This window comes from Bubalus kerabau, chromosome X (assembly GCF_029407905.1).
Source record: "Bubalus kerabau isolate K-KA32 ecotype Philippines breed swamp buffalo chromosome X, PCC_UOA_SB_1v2, whole genome shotgun sequence".
NCBI classification, from domain to species: Eukaryota; Metazoa; Chordata; class Mammalia; order Artiodactyla; family Bovidae; genus Bubalus; species Bubalus kerabau.
In genome coordinates this window covers 139740533-139759254 of record NC_073647.1, presented here as the reverse complement: position 1 = coordinate 139759254, position 18722 = coordinate 139740533, and the positions used below count along the sequence as shown (strand labels likewise).

The 18722-nt window shown below is 38.7% G+C and overlaps 1 long non-coding RNA gene across 4 annotated transcripts in view; it reads right to left on the bottom strand.

The window, feature by feature from the left end:
* Positions 1 to 1818: 1818 nt before the first annotated feature.
* The window catches only part of LOC129639356 (uncharacterized), an 81551-nt gene continuing 64647 nt past the window's right edge, over positions 1819 to 18722 (bottom strand). Inside the window, exons 3-5 of one of the 4 annotated variants that reach the window (XR_008708350.1) lie at positions 13472 to 13561; positions 3333 to 3525; positions 1819 to 3168 (exon numbers count right to left, since the gene is read on the bottom strand). This is a non-coding gene — a long non-coding RNA (uncharacterized LOC129639356). Of the gene's footprint in view, positions 3169 to 3332; positions 3526 to 9528; positions 10028 to 10175; positions 10702 to 12296; positions 12347 to 13471; positions 13562 to 18722 lie in introns of those variants that run through there. The other 3 variants (XR_008708352.1, XR_008708353.1, XR_008708354.1) reach the window with 3 other exon arrangements.

Genomic DNA, 18722 nt, shown 5'->3' with positions numbered 1-18722 from the left:
TATTGTTGTTAAGAACCAGTGGAGGCAGTTTCAAAAATGTAGGTTAGAACTTAATAATCATGTATACCTGTGGCGGATTCATTTTGATATTTGGCAAAACTAATACAGTTATGTAAAGTTTAAAAATAAAATAAAATTTAAAAAAATAATAATAAATAAAATGTTAAAAAAAAAAAAAAAGAACTTAATTATGGAGAACCCTCGGTGTCAGCCTAAGGCTGTTTGTCATACAGGACCAGTATGACAAATAGGTATTATTTTTTTTTCATGTAAATGTAAATTGTTGGGTATTGGGGGGGGTCCACCTTTCAACTAGGTTGGGAAAGATTCTCAAGTTATAACTCAGTATCAGGAAGGATTAGCAATGGATTAGCTCATGGATTAGCAATGTCTGATATGGGCTAATGATTGAGGCACTGTTCTGTGCAGGGTATTTGCAGACTCTGCTAGAGGTAAGCAGGTTTGTGAGATATGGGGAAATAGATGTGACAGTGTTTTTAAAAAATAAGATAAAGAAGACCTACAGATGATGAGCCAAGGAAGAAAGATGGTATAATAGAACTTTATGAGGCTTGGGGAATCAAAGGTGAGCCTAAGGTTCTAAGCCTTGAGTCCTAGAACATTGGCACTATTTTCAAAAATAGATAATTCAAAAAGAGTTCATTTTCAGGGGGAAGGTAAATGAATTTATGGTTTTTGATCTGGTGACCATATGATAATTTCTTGCAAGAAGTTTGGTGTAAGATATTGAAAATGCAGAATAAAGAAAAAGAGCTCTTTTTTTTCTTTCCTCTTCAGGAAGGCAGATTGCTGGAAGAGGGAAAAAAAATCTTCACGACCTACTTACAAATCATCCCAATTCTGAGTTCCAAGAAGGGAATGGTTTAGCAATCCACTGGGGAGAACACAGGAAAAGATGGTGTATTTTTCCCCCTCAAGGCAATGATAGTTCTTTTTAAACTTTACTACCTAAATTACAAATAAGCTCTTTTTATCATTTCCAAAGTGCACATTACTTAAGTTTAGCTTGACTTCCTCTTAATCAAACTGAAGCTTTATTTACATTTTAAGTTTATATTTGGTGGAATAATTTGCCTTGAAAATCCACCTGTAGTTAGGCCATATATGTGCACAGTACATGGTGCAGTTTAAAGTCCTTCCACAATTGCTCGTGCAAGCTTCACAGCTCTCCAGTGAGGGAATAAGACTGGAGTTTGAACCTCCACTCTACAGATGGATTCAAGCGGTACCTTGAAAGGTGATGTGCTTTACCTCAAGTCTACAAAATAAGTTACCAATGGAATCAGGCTAAGAATTGAGGTCTTCTAACTCCAAATTCAGTGTTGCTTATAGAGCATCACAGACTTTCTTCCACAGTGAAATATTCACTTTCATATCGGCCTTTTAAATGGCACATACTCTTATTTTTTATAAATAGGTGGATAGTGAGTTTCTCTTCTGATTTTTCTGTTAAATTGTGTTTACTTATCCCCACAAGAACAAGGTTATGCCCTTTATGAAAGCTTGAGGCACAGACTATAATACTCAAGAAAGATTTATGATCTCACAATATTTTACTGCTGTCATTAAAAACAAGTGGTGAGATAAAGCAGTTTCAATTATACCATGAAAGGGCTGCCCTATTTCACAGGCTGACTGAATTCAAAATACTTGAAATAATTGAGTTACTGTTTTCTCTTCTGTTCCAAAATATCTAACACAATGAGAATCATTTTTTTTGTTTCTGCTATTGTTTATAGTCAACAAATACTGCATATACTGGAAAAATAATAATTCACTACCAAAGCATGCTTTTTCTTCTTTTTTTTCTTTTGCAATTCTACCACTGCTCCATGGCTAAATAGTACATTTAGGAATCTCCAAGGTTGTTTTTCTACAGGTTTTTACATGGTGTGCTTTCCTCATATCACAAGGTTTATTTAAAATCTCTTGTTCTTTACCTGACAGGATGTGACCTAGGGTGAAGGATAGAAAAGCTGATTGAAATTATACACCTCTGAGACCTCCAGAAGATTGACACCTATTTTCAGATTTGTTTACAGTTTACTCTGAGAAATAAAATGCTTCCATTTTATACGGGGCTTAAAAATGTCATCTGCAAGGGCAAAGACCGTTATGAGTGTGCCTTTGGGGCTTATTTTTAATTTCTAATAGAGTCCTAAACATATTGTGTGTGTGTGTGTGTGTGTGCTCAGTCTCTGTCATATCCAACTCTTCGTGACCCCATGGACTGTAGCCCACCAGGCTCCTCTGTCCATGAGATTTCCCTGCAGGAATACTGGAGTTGGTTGATGTTTCCTTCTACAGGGGATCTTCCCAGATCAGGGATCAAATCTGCGCCTCCTGCAGTGGCAGGTGGATTCGTTACCACTGAGCCATCTGGGAAGACCCAACACAAAGTGACCATTCAACAAATGCGTATTTAATTGAATTCAATAAAATTAATATATACATAGGTTCAGGGTAAAAGCATACTCTACGGGGTAGAGATGGCACTGTTTGGGACTGGTATTAATAGATCGCATGTAGAAACAGCCTCACATCTTTTTAACTCTATTCCCACTATTTGCAATGTGGTTTGGAAGCATCTCCAATCCACAGGTGTTGTCTATTTCCCTACCTTTGGAATATGAGTTGCCCCTGAGACTGGACTTGGCAAACAGAATGTGGCAGAAGTGTCATTGTGCCAGCTCTGAGCCTGGGCCTTGCTCTCTTGAAGCAGTCACCATTTGAGCAATCCTGGGAGATGAGAGACCTCATGGAGCAGAGACAAGCTGTCCCAATGGATGCCCTCTCAGACCAGCCAGCAATCACCCATCTGACCCAACAGCTACCACAGACACATGAGGAAACTCACCTGAGACCAGCCCAAAATGCTGAACCACAAAATCATGGGTTTTGCTTCAAGCTACTATATTTGGAAGTGGTTTGTTACATGGGAAAAACTAATTAATACACAGGAGAAAGACTGGTATAGGAAGAATCCAATATTCCTGTTCAGAAAAGAGACTCTGCCAAGAATTGGACAATTTTGCAAAGTCCTTATGGAGAAAACTACCACCTTTCTCTTTATCCTTCATTCCTTCTTTCCCAACAGGTGTAGCTAGCCTGATTGGTAAAAGCTTGACATTCCTTGGGCTACATTTTCTGGAAACAAGAATAAGAAAGTTAAAGATGGTGGGTCTGCACCATTGCTTTCACCAACTTCCTCTCAAGCAGAACAACCCCTCCTTCTCTTCTCTTCCCTCATGCTTTATGACAGATCTGTCTGTGTTTGTGGGTAAGGGCAGAGGTCCACCATTGTCACTTACTGTCCTGCTGGTTATGGTGCATGGGGCAGGCCTATGGTCCTTCCCAGTGGCCTCTATATACAACTGCCCTACAGATCCAGGTCTCTTCACAGGCAAGTCCAGATTCAGCATGGATGCAGGAGTGACCATTAAACTTCAGATTCAAGCTACATTTGCCAATAAACAGCAGCAGCTGGATGCCATTAAGTCCATTCTGACCAACAAAACCACAAGAGGAGAAGAAATGGGTTTTAGTGTTTCTTCTGCATCATCCAATAGCTGTGACTATCAACTGGAAAGTTTTAAATGTATAATGAAATAGAATTTCTCTCTTGGATAGCTTACAATTTCACTGTTTTTCATTTTAAGTTTTATGGGATTGTTATTATTATAATTAGAATATAAATTTAATTCTTTTATATTCAATTTTTCTATCAAATGTCTAGGCAAGAACCACACAAATTTCAAATCACTCTATTTTGGTCCTTTTATATGTAGAGATGAGAAGTTACTTCAATCAAACAACAGCAGGTTTTCCTTTCCAATTGTCAGATTTTCTGCTCTATTTTAAAACTCAGCACTTGGTAGTGTAACTGGATTTTTTTCCCCAGAAAGAGAATAGCATATAAAATTAGATAATGGATAGCAACTCAATTTAGCACGTTAAAAATGTTTGTTTCACACAGAAGCACACACACATACAGCCACACAGAGTTCTTTTGGAAAGTGTATTAATGAACAACACAAACATGAACATTTATGTATTTTTGTTGCACCTTCCAAAAAGTTTAAGGATGTAAGGAAATGTGAAAAAAATTGTGTGGAATAGTTGACACCAATAGTAGGGGAAAAGTAGCCTAGATTCCCACTTCATGTTCAATTCAAGATGAGACATTTTTTTAATATAAATTTATTTTAATTGGAGGTTAATTACTTTACAACACTGCATTGGTTCTGCCACACATCAACATGAATCCACCACGGATACACACGCGCTCCCCACCCTGAACCCCCCTCCTACCTCCCCCCCACCACACCACCCCTCCGGGTCATCCCAGTGCACCAGCCCCGAGCATCCTGTATCATGCATCAAACCTGGACTGGAGATTCGTTTCACATATGATATCATACATGCTTCAGTGCCATTCTCCCAAATCATCCCACCCTCGCCCTCTCCCACAGAGTCCAAAAGACTGCTCTATACATCTGCGTCTCTCCTGCTGTCTCCCATACAGGGCCATTGTTACCATCCCTCCAAACTCCATATATATGCGTCAGCATACTGTACTGGTGTTTTTCCTTCTGGCCCACTTCAGTCTGTATAATAGGCTCCAGTTTCATTTTCTACATCCCAAGAGACCCTACTTTTGGTCTCCCTAATCTCTATGCATATGAATTCAAAACAGAGCCATCAGAATTTCCTTTTCAGAAAGTAGCTGCATTTGCAAAACCAACCTACCCATGCCCATTTCTATCTACTGTTTACATTTCTTTAGTACTGACTGGCCTTTTTTTTTTCTATTTCTCCCTCAGTCTTGGAAAACTTTTTTTTAAGTTTTTCATTTTATCTAATGTATGAACTTATTGACAAAATTGTTCAAGTATACTTTAATGTAGTCTCAATATTAGTAATTTTTTCTTTTTTCTTTCCTAATATGATGGATTTAGATTTTTCTCTTATTATTTTTGTCATTCCTGAAGTTCATATCTCTATTAATCTTTCCAAGGAACTTTGGATTTTTATTCATCCCTAATGTATTGTTGTTTCCTGTTTCAGTAAATCATGCAGCTATCCATGTATTACTTCTTTCATTCTACTTTTTATATTATTCTTTTTAAAAAATTTTATATTGTCTGTAGATGCTTAGCTCATTGATTCTCAGCCTTTTCACTATCTACACAGGTGCATTTCATATTTTTTATGTAACTCAATTTTTATTATAAGTATTTATAAGTTTTATTTATAATTCTTTTTTAAACCATTAATTATTTAGATGAATATTTAAAATGTTGAAATATAAGAGGGTTTTTTTAATTATCTGTTTATTAATCATTAATGGCATTGTGATCAGGCTTGCTTTATGAATTAGTAGACAGTCATATTTTGTTTAAATTGTATTCTGTAGGACTATATTCTGTGATTTTTGGGTGCAGGATTTTATATATGTCTGTTAGATCAAGACTGTTCATTGTGACATTAAAAATTCTCATTAACAATTTTATCTATCAATTACTGAGAGATTTGCATTTGCCAACTTGTGGAATTTTCATTGCATTTCTACCCACTTTTGCTATATTGAGGTCACACTGTTAACTGTATATATTGAGGCTTGTTATATATTCCAGATGAACTGAACACTTATGCTTATGTAATCATCTTCTTCACTTAAGGCTTTTTGTTTCAAACTCTGTCAGATATTAATATACATACCATTGAATTATTTTAGTTTATATATGTCTTATGTCAGGTAGTAGTACATGCTATGGAAATAAAACAGGCTAAGAGAACAGAGTAATGGAAGCATGCTCTGGAGAGCCCCTCTGCTAAGGTGAGTTTTGAGCAAAAAATCTGAACATAGTGAGAATAAAAGCCCTGGGAATATTAGAGAATAAAGGGTTTCAGGCAGACAGAATAGCATAAGGAACTGCTAGAACATGCTTGGTGTGTTTACAAACCAGCAAGGAGGGTGCTGTGGATGCAAAGGAATGAACAAGGTGAAGATGACATCAGAAAGGGAAGTGGGCTGGATCAAGTAGGGAGTTGTAGGCAACAGGAAGATTGGAGAATTTCTTCTAACAGGGAAAGCTATTAGACTGTTCTGAGTGAAGAACAGACATGATCTGACCTACATTTCCATATTATCAATGTGACTGTCATGTTTAGAAAAAAAAGATGAGGCTGAGTCAGAGTAGCATCAGATTAACTAGTTGGAAGAATTTTGAAATAATTCAATCGTGAGATGATAGTAGTTTTTATCAACCCTGTAGCATCAGAGAAGAGGAATAGTCTAATTTGGGGGGAAAAGATATTTTGAAAGTTAGAACTGGTTAGACTAGATGATGGGCAGATATGGAGTATAAGAGACAAAGAAACCAGTCCTCTGTGCTTGATATGGACAATGACCACCATATGAGATTGACAGTGACTAAAATAAGGCTGACTATAACAGGAGCTGGTTTGCATAGTGGAAAATCAAGAGTTTATTTTATAACCTGTAAGTCTGAGATGCTTATTAGTCATCCAAATGGGGATGTCTGGTTCACATTGGAGTTCAGTCTAGAGGTGAGTCCAAAGATATAATTTGGGAGTCATCACATATAGGAACAGTCTTTAAAACTGTGAAATGTGTTAAGAGCACCTAGGGAGTGAGGGAAGATGGAGAAAAGAAGAGATCTAACAATGGAGCCCTGGGGCACGCCAATGTTTAAAAGTAGGAAGATGAAAAGAACACAAAGGCAAGCGAGAGAGAGCCATGTCTTGAAGGTCAAGGGGATAAAGTGATTTAAGAAAGAGACTCCACTGCATCTGAACGGAGATGACAGGTCAAGTCAGACGTGAACTGAGAATGTTTAATTCTCGGGCTGGTGATGTGAAAGCCACTCAGGGAACTTGAACAAAGTCACTTCAGAGGAATGATTAGGAATGAATGCCATACTGCAATGTGTTCAAGTGAGAATGAAGAGAGAAAGGAAGGGCAGAAAAGAGAGAAAACTCCCGTGTTTATTTATGGTCAAGGAGAATAGAAAAATGGATGGAGAGGAATCAAGACAGGTATTTTCATTTTGTTATGTTTTCAGACAGAAGATACTATACATGCTGTTGATAATGATGGGAAAATTTATTACACAGAAAGAAAGATAATTACATAAGTGAAGTCTTTCTCTTCCTAAGGTCCAACTTTTTTCTGTAGAGGACCAAACAGTAAGTATTGAAGGCTTTATGGGTCATACTAGTCAACTCTGTCATGGCAACCCACAAAAGCAGCCACATACAATATGTAAACAAATCAGCATGGTGGAATTCCAAGCCCACTTTATTTTCAAAAACAGAAAGCCAGCTCAAATTGGGAGTAGTTTGCTAACCCCTTCTCTCATCAATAAATATTTTCTGGATTGGAATAAAATTTGTTTGCATAAAATGGAAAACTATTTACTATAATATTAGATGAAACTGAACTCTGTTTTATAACATGATTCTAGGTTAATGAGTTGTTGTCACCCTACAGGGAGGTTCCAAGGTCTGGACCTCATCACTCTCGGTCTAATTCTATATAAATCTCAACACTATCTATCATAAAGATAAAGACTAAGACTACATACAGCTGAGAAGAGATTTTCATGACAATAGAAATATAAAGAAGTCAATTAAGTGGGATACTAGGGTGGAAACTAACACTGTAGAATAAAACTTAGAATAAAAAATAAATCACACAATCTCAGTAGACTTTACATGGAAACCCATATACAAAATACATCAAGGTCTCAGTTGACTGGAATTTAAGCTCCATATTAAAGAGTGACCTAATTTCCAAAACAGCTTAAATAAAAAATTAGCCTACACTGACAAGTATCTGACACTGACAGTGGCAGACTTTATTTTTGGGGTCTCCAAAATCACTGCAGATGGTGACTGCAGCCATGAAATAAAAAGACACTTACTCCTTGGAAGACAAGTTATGACCAACCTAGACAGCATATTAAAAAGCAGAGACATTACTTTGCCAACTAAGGTCCATCTAGTCAAGGCTATGGTTTGTTCAGTGGTCATGTATGGATGTGAGAGTTGAACTATAAAGAAAGCTGAGTGCTGAAGAATTGATGCTTTTGACCTGTGGTGTTGGAGAAGATTCTTGAGTCCCTTGGACTGCAAGGAGATCCAACCAGTCCATCCTAAAGGAAATCAGTCCTGAATATTCATTGGAAGGACTGATGCTGAAGCTGAAACTCCAATACTTAGGCCACCTGATGCAAAGAAGTGAGTCACTGGAAAAGACCTTGATGCTGGGAAAGATTGAAGGCAGGAGAAGGGGATGACAGAGGATGAGATGGTTGGATGATATCACCGACTCAATGGACATGAGTTTGGGTACACTCCAGGAGTTGGTGATGGACAGGGAGGCCTGGCGTGCTGCAGTCCATGGGGTCACAAAGGGTCAGACACGACTGAGCAACTGAACTGAACTGACAAGGATCTAGCATCCAGGATGAAACAGAATCATTCCAATGTGGAGACTTACACAATATTACAGGAAATACATTGGGGGTGGGAGTAGTCCCAGGTGGCTCAGTGGTAAAGAATCTGTCTGCCAATGCAGGAGACACAGGTTCCATCCCTGGGTCAGGAAGATTCCCTAGAGAAGGAAATGGCAACCCACTCCAGTATTCTTGCCTGGGAAATCCCATGGACAGAGGAGCGTTGTGGGCTACAGTCCATGGGGTCACAGAGAGTAGGACAGGGCTTAGCGACTAAACAAACAACATTTTAAGGGGGAAATCAGGTCAGTTAGAACTCATTCAGAGGTGAGTGAGCTGGAATGGTGAGAGGTAATAGGTGCACAATAAATGTTTATAGCACTAAGATTAAAAACAGGAACAATATATACCATCTACCTCTTAAAAAATTTGCTAGTTAATTTGCAGAGGCTCTTTTCATTTTTAAAAAGAACTCTAGAAAGGTTAAGATGGATTTAGGCAGCCCCTAGAAAGTAACAGAGAAGGCAATGGCACCCCACTCCAGTACTCTTGCCTGGAAAATCCCATGGATGGAGGAGCCTGGTAGGCTGCAGTCCATGGGGTCACTAAGAGTCGGGCACGACTGAGCGACTTCACTTTCACTTTTCACTTTGATGCATTGGAGAAGGAAATGGCAACCCACTCCAGTGTTCTTGCCTGGAGAATCCCAGGGACGGCGGAGCCTGGTGGGCTGCTGTCTATGGGGTCACACAGAGTCGGACACGACTGAAGTGACTTAGCAGCAGCAGCAGTAGGAAGTAAACGAACCATGGAAAATAAAGCACTCAAAAATTTTTTTTTTGTCATTCACGAAGGTCTTCCATCATGATTCTGTTCTTGTTTTTTTTTTTGTTTGTTTGTTTGTTTTTTTCCCAGATCTTTCTGGAATACTCCACTGGCGACAGCTCTGCCTGAGCTGTCAGCCGTAGGGTTCAGCAATGCAACCACCATGCCATCATTTTTCCAACTCATTAGACCATATTATTAGAGCCATTGACACTATGGCCTTTATAGCTCAGGGCATAAATGTCTGAGCTTAGGTTTGGGGACTTAGAACTTTATCCTTTGTTTTCTTCTATTTTATTTTATAACACAATCAAGAAGGATATTCTCTCAAAGGCTTAGATTATGAGCCGTTCTGCCTTAACATGTTTTTGCATAACCAGACTATTTCTAGGAGACGCAGCAGCAACACCTTCTGGGTGCTTCTCCAGTAAAGAAAAGGGCAGGTCATGTATTGCTGGTAGCCTAAGGTGGCTCTGAGATCATCTGTCAAGCACGCACAATGGCCGGCTTTGACTGGTTTAACATCACAGAAAAGCAAAGCTCCAGCGTGCTCGGTTGGGCATTTTCCTGTTCCAAATGCTTTTCTGACCAGTTTCCTTTACAGACAAATTTTATAACAAGATACAATTGTAAGGGCTGACTGTTTTCTTGAGGGGACTTGCTCAGATGTTCACACCTCACCATTATTTGCTTGGCCCCTGGAATCACACAGGGTAAAAATCTAATTATGCTTGTTGACATTCCTCTGACCACTTCGTTTTCAGGTCCACAATTATAAAACTGTACTGACAACACAATGGTATCTAACAATTGTAATGGGATTTTATTGTTGCTCAAGTACTTTAATGTACATCATGTCATGGAGAATCCCAGAGGCTGGAACTGATTCAATCAATGTTACCATCAGAAGAGCATTTGTTAGAAGCCCCCACAACAGAAACAGTGGAGAGTATTTTCAGGACAAGGTTATGAGATGAGATCTGTACTATCTGTCTTACTAATTCACATTAAACAACACATAAAAGGCCAATGTGCCCAGACAGACTCCGAGTCAAGGCCAGTTTTTATTTTATGTGCGTCAGACATATGCCCCAGCTGTCTTGGTTTCCTAGAGCTGCAGTCATGAAATACCACAGACTAGGTGGCTTAAAACAACAGAAATTTGTTTTCTCACAGTTCTGGATTCCAGAAGTCTGAAATCTGGGTGTCACCACTGTGGGCTCTTTCTGGAGGTTGAGGGACAGTCTAGTCCATGCCTCTCTTAGCTTCTGGTGGGTGCCAGCAATCCTTGGCACTCTTTAGCTTTCAGATGAACCACTGGCATCTCTGGCATTGTCCTCACATGGCATTCTTCTGGTATATATCTGTCCTTCTTATAAAGGATGCAAGACCTATCAGATTAGGGCCCACTCTAATGGAGAACCACCTCAATTTGTTTAGATCTGCAAACACCTTCTTTCTTAACAAGGTCACGTTCACAGGTACACAATTTGGGACTTCATCATATCTTTTTATTGTTATTTAGTTGCTAAGTCATGTTCAACTCTTTTATAATCTCATGGACTGCAGCCTGCCAGGCTCCTCTGTCCATGGGATTTCCCAGGCAAGAATACTGGAGTGAGTTGCCATTTCCTTCTCCAGGGGATCTTCCTGACCCAGGGATCAAATCCGTGTCTCCTGCATTGGCTGGTAGATTCTTTACCACTGAGCCACCTGGGAAGCCCATCATGTCTTCTGAGGAGATACAATTCAACCTACCACACCAGCCTTACCAGTGACAAAAAAGTTCTCTCTCTCTCTCTTTATACTCCAAGGGTTAGAATCCCTACTTGCCACAGACCTACTTCTTGTGACCTGGTCCCTAGAGCCTGCAATCTTTGTGTTCTTTTGGAACACAGAGGACTCTACAAAGAGCCCTCGCTGTACTTCTGCTCTGGCCTTCCCATCCTGTTCCCATTTGGGAACCCTACCCAGGGTTCTGATGGTGTTTGTGAGAACACCATTCTGTGCCACCCAGCTCCATATGCTGGTGATTGCTACCAAGTCTCATTTTATCTCAGGTTTGAGAATACTGTTGATACCACTGGATCTGAGATGCACCTGCTTGAGGCTCCAAATTTTCTGCCTTGTGGGCATATTGCTACTACTGCTATTACTACTTTCATCTTCAGTGACAAAGGGAGGTGGAAGGTTGACCAGACCAACCTGGATCTGTCTCCCTATGTCCAAGGCAATGATGGACAGCACTGAAATGACACCTGCCCTCTCTATACTTTAGAATCTAGGGAAATTTAAGGTTCTTTATACACTAGAACCAGAGAAGGCAATGGCACCCCACTCCAGTACTCTTGCCTGGACAATCCCATGGACAGAGGAGCCTGGTAGGCTGCAGTCCATGGGGTCGCTAAGAGTCGGACACGACTGAGCAACTTCACTTTCACTTTTCACTTTCCTGCATTGGAGAAGGAAATGGCAACCCACTCCAGTGTTCTTGCCTGGAGAATCCCAGGGACAGGGGAGCCTGGTGGGCTCGTCTATGGGGTCGCACAAAGTCAGACACGACTGAAGTGACTGACCAGCATCGGCAGCATACACCAGAACAATAACCCACCCTCCTTTCCTGTCCTAGGATAAACATCTTTTCAGGGGGACAGACACTGTGAAGATCAGCTGCCCCTGGAAGAAGCCACCACTCCTCATCAGGATGCAATCTTCTCCCATGGTCTCAACAATCAGAAATAGATCTGCTATTTTGTGACTTAGCGACTTGGCTACACAGTATACATTTTTCTCCTTTTCCTGTTAACAGAACAATTATTTTGTCAGGTGTGGAAATAGGACCAGCAATAAAACGTGTCCACCCTTCCATTACAGATAAAAGTGGCCAATGAGATATAGTACCAAGTCTTTAAGCACAGCTGTTGAGAAATGTTTTTACAGGGGCTTGAGTCAGCTTATTTTCCTCACCTGGATTATATGGCTGGAGCTGTGGCAGCCATCTTCCCACTATGAGGCAACTTTGAGGATGAAAGTACCACATTAAGGATGGCACAGTAATACACATACACACACACACACACACACACACACACACACGGAAATTGATTATCATTGACATTGTGGAGCCACAAAAAGGAGCCCTAGACTTCATGCATATTGTCCCCCAGGGCACCTTTAGCAATGTCTGTTAATATTTAACAATATTTTAATTGCCACAACTGGCGGGAGGGGCGTGTGTTATTGGCATCTAGTGGTAGAGGTCAAGGATGAGGCTAAACATTCTACAGTACACAGGACAGCCCACACAACAAAGAATCATCCAGCCAAACTGTCAGTAATTCAGAGGTTGAGAGGCTTGCATTTAAGGGTGAAAAACCACTGTAATTTCAAGCCTATGTTGTTAGCAGTCAAACGTAATTCCTGGTATGTACTGGAACAATTCTCAAAATCAAGGTCATTTCATCTTTCTTACTGTTATACTGTCACATATATAAGAACTAGTGTGAATGTTAAAATGCTTGCATTGTGTGACTCAAGCTTCCTTTATTTAAATTTAGTATTTCTACTGTCAGGAAAAAACAATAATTATGAACAATTTAAGGTGCTGCCAGGCAAGGCATCATTAATAAAGTTATTGTACCACTGTGCTGAGTTAAAAGGAATAGGCTTGGTTCTTCAAAAAGTTAAACATAGGAGTGGAATGGGGAGGGCGATGGGAGGGAGGTTCAAAAGGGAGGGGATATATGTATATCTACTGCTGATTCATATTGAGGTTTGACAGAGAACAATAAAATTCTGTAAAGCAATTATCCTTCAATAAAAATAAATAAATTATATATATATATATATATATATATATATAAAGTTAAACATAGAATTAACATACAATCCAGGAATTCCATTCCTAGGTTTACACCCTGAAAAACTGAAAACGGGTACTCAAAAAAAATACTTGTACACGAATGTTCACAGCAGCATTGTCCACAATAGCTAAAAGGTAGAAACAATCCAAATGTCTATCAATGGGTGACTGGATAAAGAAAACTTGATATATACAAAAAGTATTGATACATGCTACAACATGGATGAACATAAAAAAAAAAACATGCTAAGCAACAGCTGGTCATATACTGCACACTTACACTTGTATGAAATGTCCAAATTTCATAACCCATGAAGATGAAATGTCCAAAATCCATGGAGACAGAAAGCAGATCAGTGTTTGCTAAGGGCTAGAGGAAAGAGGAATAGGGAGTCACTGATTAATAAGGTACGGATCACCTTTTAGGGTGATGAAAATGCATTGTTACTAGATAGAGGTGATGGCTGTACAACATTGTGAGTGTACTAAAGGTCACTGAATTGTATACTTTAAAGTAGTTAAAATTTCCTACTATATAGCACGGGGGAATTATTAAATATATTCAATATCATGTGATAAATCATAATGGAAAAGAGCATTAAAAATATGTATAACTGAATCACTCACTGTACAGCAGAAATTAACACTGTAAAACATCTATACTACGTCAATAAAATTTTTAAAAGGTCAAAGAGTTAAGATGCTCATATTTATGTTATGTGTGTTTTACCAGTTTTTAAAAAGCAATAGCCTAATACTGGTTGTCTCTGGTTCTCAGAAACAGTTCTTTGGGACCCACAAATTTCCTGAGAGAGCAGAGTCTTTGCCTAAAAATTAGACTGAGTGAAAATTCAAAGTCATGGCATTTCAATTTGGGAAAATTTAAAGCTGTATAATGTCAGTAATTTGTAAAGTTTGGGAATTGGTCATCTCTAATTCCCAAACCTTATTACAATAACTGCTTCTTCACTGAAGGGCTGATGGGCCAAAAATGGTGGAGTGGAAATTCTAAACCTGAAACATTAGCAACAGAATCTCTGAAGGGAGACTGGGTGTGAGTCCCAGGGCATGTTTAAAGCACCTGCTGCTAGAAGGGTCTTCCAAATTCCAGTAGAACCACACTGTGACTCAATGATATTAAGGTCATCTCAATTTAAATTATGCTTATCATTCTGGTAAAATTCTTTCATATTATAAGAGCTATATTTAAAGGTTCTGTTGAGCACATTTCAGAAATCTATGAATAAGCTAGGTTTGCATGTCAATCTATTTGAAACTAGAATTAAATTCACTTTTCAAAGAGCTTTTTTCCAACTAGGTTGTTGGCATAACTCTTAATTTGAACTGAAGTGGAAAAATGCATAAACCTTATAACTTCTTTTAGTTATTTATGGATAAAGAATCATGGAAGGAATGTTCATTTCTTCCAATTCTACAGAAAAAAAAATCTCCAAGTTGACCTCAGGATTTATTAACTGATTTATATTTCTCTTCTTTCAGAATTTGAGTTCAAACAGGAACACTTTGCATTTTTTTCTGCCTTTATCCAATGACTGGTTATGGCTACATTCACACAGAAACAATTAAATAGAGCAATGCTCATATGAATGTAGTTTTTAAACTAGTCCACATGAATCACACAATTGAGCAAGTATTGCTATTACTTATAATTCTTAGAAAGAATTTAATTGATCGTGCTAAAAATAGTATATAGATGTATATGTATGTATGTATTTCTAAGCTTAAAAAGTTTTAACTTTATCAAACTACATTATAAGCTGGAGCTGAGTCAGCAATTAGTTACTTTAATAAAGTTTAAAAAAAATAAAGAACCAATAAACCATCAAACATAAAACTAAATCTGAGATACTTTTTACCACCCAATCCTCTGAAAATTCCTTTTAAGTAACTCATAATTAAATCTGTCAGCACTTTGCACCCATCCTCATTTAAGTAAAGCATGTGGACCCAGATTCAAAATTTTAAGTTTAATTTTTGGTATACGACTGGTCACTTTCATTTTAAAACCAAGAGTTTTTATGATTTGAGGTTAAGGGCAGAATATGTATTTGTTTCTTCACTATTTTTGCTACATGAATGGCTGGTAGTTGATAGAGGAAAGCTATAAAATCAATGGTTTGCCAACAACTTGGGAAGTAAAATGCTGTACCAGATGTTGTTGGTGTCCCACCAATATCGCCCACCCTTACCAGTTCCAAGTGCCAGCATCTACATGTCTCTGCCTGAACACTTTCATTGGCCTCCAAAGCTCACTCTTTCCACATGCAGAAAACAAGTCATAAATGCCAAGGAATTAGCACCTAACCAGGAACAGCCCTCAAGTAATGAGTATTCTGAGTATCCCCTGCTCTCTTGCCTCTTGAATGGCAAAACTTGGAGTCATGTTCTTGTACTGCTAGTTACACACGTGCACAAACACGACTTGCCACAATACAGTCCACATTCCCCACTCTCCTTTGTAGATAAGTGTGGCTATGTTTTCACAGTTTCTTTGTCTGTCTTCCTTCCTACACATAGTAACACAGATGATTCAGAACTCAGCTTCAGCCATGCAGATGCAGACCATGTTTTAGATGAATAAAGAAGAATGATATTGAAGGTCCCTGAATGATGACCTAGAACAAGGATGCCTTGCAACTGTATTTTGTTCTCTTTGTTATAGTCACTTTTATTTTACCCTAATATTCAAAGAAGAGCAGAAGAAATCTTCATCCATAAGATAGTATGTCAGGTTAAATCATCACTATAGATGAACCTCTAAGCAAATGCTGCATCTACACAATAATACCATCAGCTCTGAGACCCCAATTTCTCACTGTCATCACATCCTGATTCTTCAGCAGTCTCCTAAGTTTCCTCTCCAACTCTCATGAGCTTTGACGTACTGAGGAAAGCGTGAGGCCCTTTGTACTGAGTGGCTGAAGTTCCTGCAGAATTTAGACTTGCTTACAACCCCCCAGGGAGCTAAGCACAAGTAAGGGGACAATATGGAAATGTACTTTAACTTGTTAAGCACTTCCCTAATGTGCTCATAATGTCAGTTCAACTGAATTAGCCACATGCTAACACTGACATCATCTTAAATGATGTCATTCTCCCCACTAAAAGCCTGCCCCTGAGTGAAAGGCTATACTCATCAAGATAGATGGGTCAAGGAGGAGAGAAGAAACATTCATCAATGAAACTGTTTTCTAACCTAGACCAGAATACTTTTGGTTGCCCAAAAGAGGAGAACTACAAAAGGTAATAAGGAAGGATATGTGAAATATGCCAAGTGGGTACAGTACTCTTCTGTAAAGTAAGGATGTAGTTCACAATTGACCTAGTTGAGTAACAGCTTTAAAACTGATAAATTGTGTAATGATCTCTCTTCCAACAGAAGAAAATAGCCAAACCAGTTTGACAAACTATAAATACTTAATAATACTCAACTAAGAAACTTAAGTTATAGTTCTTCCCAAGATTCAGTGTCACCCTTTATTCTCTTGACCAAACCAATGCTTTTCAACAGTTACTCTGTATGACTGTTACAAAAAAAAAAAATAGAACATACTTGCTTTCTACAAATACCAAATATTTCAAGAGTGTATGGACATTCAAACTTAGCCCCAGTACCACTGTATTATGGCTCGTTATGTACTAATGAGACTTCAGATTATACTCCTGAGTGGTTTCAATTTTGCTTATCCTGGGACCTAGTAATTCAATTATTCAAACAGCTTTTTGGAAGATTATTTCTAGTGCAACAGTTCTTAACCTTGGCTGTACATTAGAATCACCTGGAGGAAATTTAAATTTCTACTGCCCAGATCTTACCCTATTTTCATTAAACAAAACTTGGGTGACAGTAGCCAGGTATGAGTGTTATGTTTGTTTGTTTGTTTGTTTTTTCCAAAATCTTCCCAAAGGTTTCCAATATACAGTAAAGGCTGAGGATGCCTTGAATGGGTGAAGTTCTATATTTAGTTAGCTGTACCTCCTGAGCTTCCTAACATTTCTAAACGAGGCCTTTAGACTAGATCTCCAAGCACTGAGAAACAATTTATCAGTCAATAAATATTCATAAAGTTCCAAGTATCCTTAAGGCTCTGTGTTCAGTGCTAGAAATGCAAGAATGAAAAAGACATCTGGATGAGACAGAAAGAACAGAGATTCTCAAACTTTAATGTGTACATGAACTTGGGGAACTTGTTAAAATGTGAGTTCTGATTCAGTAGGTCTAGGGTGGAGCCTGATAATTTATTTCTAACAAGCTCCCAGGTGACATGCCAGTGCTACCAGTCCATCGACCCCACTTTGAATAACATGTAAAACTGCAACGTGAAGTAATGAGTACTATAAAAACCACAGGGTGCTCCCTCCCAGTGGGCCAGTGGTTAAGACACCATATTGCCAATGCAGCAGACGTGGGTTCAATCCCTGGTTGGGGAACTAAGATCCCACATGCCACAGTACATGGCCAAGTGGTGTTTAAAAGAAGAATGAGCAAAGTCTACAATTCTGTAAAATGCTGGCTTCCTGCAGTTATCATCATCTTTACCTTTATAGAGTTTTCAAATCTTTTCTAAAATTAATTTATATACTATCTCTGGTCACCTTTAGAGAAGGTCCTAAGAATTTTATGAGTTGTTCAACAATAAATCCACATACATTTCCTCAAGGAATATTTTAGTAAAGTGTAAGAAGATTTGCCAAAGCCAACATTTGTGGAATTCAAAAAGGAAAGGCAAGCAGGCCAGATTTGGACAGAGGAAATGTGAGTCAGAGAAACACAGAGTTGAAAGACAGCTGGAAAATCAACCTGCCCATTTCCTTGTCCTGTTGGTGACTCCATAACTCATGGTTTCCCCTTAGTCTAAGGGAAATGAAAGGTCATTTGCACTTGAAAGCAACACTTGAAGAGAAATGTGCCTTCAAAATCTCCAACACCTAGAGCTTCACAGGAACTTCAAAGTGATTCAAACCTTCCAAGAGATCAAACTAACATTTCAATTAGAATGAGAATTCTTAATAAAGATCCACATTTTTATATTGATTCTCCAACATAATTTGAAGAGAAAAATGCATTCTTTGTTCTTGGGAATATTTCTCCTTTCTTAATGGTAAAATAAAATGTACAGTAAATTCTTCAAGTATTTCAAGAGTCCTATGACACCAGTAGATTCTACTCTGATCAAATACCCAAGTCACCCCAATGTTCTTCCAGCAGCAATGGAAGCATGACATGTTAGTATAAGTGGGACTAGGATCCCCCGCAATGTAGTGATTGACAGCACTGGATCCCTAGTACCAAAAACTAAAAGCCAGATGGAAAAGGAAAAGGAGGAAGGGGAAGAGGAAGAGTCCAAGAAGATGACACCCTCAATAGGAATGAAGAACTCTGCAAGGAAAAAGATTCTCACAGTTCTTGGGTTGGAGAGTTCTCTTCTGGCACACAGACTTGCAGGTTTATAATAAATTCTTGTAACTTATTCCCTTATCTGCAAGGAGATCCAACCAGTCCATCCTAA